Here is a 3657-nt window from a genome sequence, read left to right as displayed (position 1 = left end):
ATAGAGGCATAGACAGCTCCGCCTATCTACAATCTTCGGTAAAGGCAGAGCCGAAGATTGTTTTAAACTCCACCCACTGACCTTTCAACTATAGTCTGTCCAATAGTTTTCACTTCTACTTGTTTGGAGGAGGTTGGTGTTTATGGATGATAAAACAGGATAAATAAGACCCAATAATAATAATGATAATATAACATTGATGACGTTACCTACATATCTATTTTATTTCAAGTGATCTTTCCAGTTAATATAAAAAAAAACATCTAGCTACAGAGCAGTAGCCTATGCAAAGGTCTCACAGGCCTACAGTAGCTAAAGGCACCTTACATGTTTGCTATATATGGACCATATATATTTCTCACCCTTTAGTGGAATATAAGAAGGTGTTGACGGAGCTGTGATTATCCACACAGGCCTTGCAGTATGCCCAGCCCGTGAGAAGCTGCAGGGGCCTTATCAGCTGCCTGCTGAGCTTCCCTGTGGCCAGAGTCAGAATTGCCCCACCATAATTGGGGGGTACTGCTCCTTCACTTCTTCTGACCATCATGGTCCATTACCACATCAATCCCCACCGTGATCGCCAAGTGCAACATGTGCAACACACATAGGTCTAAACATGCGACAAACTGATAATCAGTAGGCTACAGAATATCTCATCGTTTTTATACTGTATATCCAAAAGAGATCAACTCTGCCCTCTGCCCTCATCATGTCGTCTCCCTGCGGCCTGCTCACGGCTTTTATCCTGTGCCTCTCCTGTCTGTTGGGTACCCCTTTCCTTAACACATGAACAGTGTATAAAACCTAACTGCACTTACACTTTTAATGTAATTGTTTGTAGATAGAAAATAGTTTCATTAAGATAGTATCAGGGTTCTCAGATGAAACTACATTTATCAAACAAAAAATAGGAAATAATAGAATGTAAAAACAATACCAACCAATTAAAAACAAATTCAAATACTAGCACATATTTAGCCTATAGGCTACTTGGGTCTTTTTATGTTTCCACAGGTTTCACTGATATTATGTAGGCTTACATCAGACCCTCTTGTGCATAGGCCTACTGGTAATATAAAAACACAGGATCTGTGCCAAACTTCAAAAGGGCACAATAATTTATGAGAACGGACACCTATGGAGTTCAAACAATTTTACCTCACCACAATGTAAAGGTTTATTTAAATAGAGAATTACCTTGCTAACTAACCTTGGTAACTATTAACCAAGGTCCACTTAACTAGCCTCAGTGGGTAAGTAAGTAGCAGGTAAGTAGCCAGTAATTCAATGTATGAAGAGGTGGCATGAGCTATGAAAGAACAAACACGTTTATAAATGAACTAGCTCTCTACTGTGCACTGATTGATTAATCACCCACTATGTGGATACTGTTTTTTAGAATTGATTTAGATTAAGTTTTATTTAGTACAATTTGTATTTTAGTATATTCTTTATCTTCTACAGTCCTTATTGCTTAGTTGTGTTTTTTATATTATATACTTTTAATTACTTTTTCTGCTGTTAGTGAATGTGTGTTTCAAGTTTCAAGTTTCACTTTATTTATCCTTAGAAAAGGAAATTTAGTGTGCAGCAGGGTGTCTAAAACACATTCACAGTAAAAGCACCGGCAGATGCCAACAACAGTGACAGCACAACAATGGAGACACTCCTGCCCCTAAAAAGAAAAAAAAACAATGACCGAATCCAATTGGACAGTACACAGGTACATCTGTCGTTATCAGCATGGACAGAATAAATAAGTAAGTAAATAATCACATAATGTATAAAAGATACAAGAAATCAGTCAAGTGAATTCAGGTTCCTGATAGCCACAGGAATACAAGAATCTCTGACACGTCTAGTTCTAAATAGAGGGAACCTAAAACGGCGCCCTGAGGGGAGCCGATTAAACTCCCCAAAAAGTGGGTGATCAGGGCAGTTTAAAATTTGGTTAGCCTTACCCCTGACCCTATTATCATATAAATGTTGGAGCTGTGGTAGCTGTACCCCAGCCACCTTAGATGCCACCAGTGTTGGGAAAGTTCACTTTCTACGTGAACTAGTTCAAAGTTCAGTTCACAAATTTTAAAATGAACTAGTTCAGTTCATAGTTCATAATTCAAAATTTTGAACTAAGTTCACACTTTCCAAAAATGAACTAGTTCATAGTTCTTTTTTTTTTTCATATGTTGCTGCGAGCTATTATTTTTCAAAATTATTGCCACAGCCCATATAGAATGCAGTTAATTTGGGTTGAGGATCTGTCTTGACAGTCTTTTGATTTTGTATTGGCTTCCACATACCTTGAAAGGCTAGCCAGGTGCTTCAGTTCAATGTGCCGTTTCAGGTTTGCTGTGGATGTGACTGAAGTGCGGGCAAAGTTTGCACAGAAATGTACGATTTTTCCCATCCTCACTGACCTTGTCATAAAACTTGTTTAAATGATCATACGACGCCTCCTTGCTGCTTTGTCGTCTACATCAGCCTTTCTCAAACTTCTTTGACCTGAGGCCCAGTCAAGGCATACTTTGGGGTCATAGGGCCCACCTACATGAACCCACCCCCTCCTCCCACCCCCCATCAAATTATAATGATATCACAATTATTATTATTTTTATACTATATTGCTATACATGCACTTCAAAACAGTCAATGTTTAAAGTGCTAAGATTGTTCACAAAAGTTTGTGAAAACATGCACATCAGAGTACTGCTTTACTACTGTAAAATATAATTAGGCCTGCAATGTTTTTGCATTGTTGGATGATGCTTGCATGAGAAATACTTCTCAAAACAAAAGCAATTATATGGGTGCCGTTGTTTTGGGATCTTTCCCTCATGCAAGCATCATACACTGATAGAATATTTATATGCTATTTAAATACATTTCATTTGAATGCCTGATTGTAAGGATTCAGGAAACACAACCAGCTTTTGTGAATGGTAAATGGCGGATCAGATCATGCGTAAATCACTGATCTGGAGATCTTTAGCTATCTTTAACTAAGACTAATTAATAGCTTTTGGCTGACTTTAATACTTAATGCTAGACAGTGTTTTATATAGTCTGTGCTCTGTTTTTATGGAAGTTGCGTAAATCCACGTCGTTCTATTAAATGTCGTTTCATAATTAAATAGCCTTCCAATAGGTTGAGCTTAGCTTTGCTACCAACGTGCACACGCATGCATTGAATAAACGCTCATACCACGACTTAATTCTATGCCTCTATGTTTGATGACACCAAATTAACAAGTATTTCCTACTAATTGCAGAAACGTTTTTTTTTTTTTTCTGTCCGCGGTTCCTTGATCAATTGCGCAGCAAATTATCAGACGATGCCCCGGGAATAATTTCACTCTGCAGACCAGCATTGTCCACGTTGCAGACCGCGGCCCATAGTTTGAGAAATGGTGACCTGCATGCTGCCATATTAAGGCCTTTTTACGGTGTGTTTTAGCCGGGTTTTCATGTGGAAGGCTGTGTAGAAATCTGGCACCCTATTGAACGAAGTTAAACTGAAAGAGCGTGCCGTTCACAGACACCAGAATGAACGAGTTCACAGTAACGTTCATCAGGCAGTAATGCAGGACGTTCAGTTCAAGTTTGGTCAAAATATGAACGAGTTCATGAACTTTCGTTCAATGAACGCGTTCAGGC

Source organism: Alosa pseudoharengus, unplaced genomic scaffold, assembly GCF_046254945.1.
Source record: "Alosa pseudoharengus isolate Yale_2024_CS ecotype anadromous, Long Island Sound unplaced genomic scaffold, YU_APseudo_1.1 YU_APseudo_1.1_scf_2, whole genome shotgun sequence".
NCBI classification, from domain to species: Eukaryota; Metazoa; Chordata; class Actinopteri; order Clupeiformes; family Clupeidae; genus Alosa; species Alosa pseudoharengus.
This window is presented reverse-complemented; position numbering follows the sequence as displayed.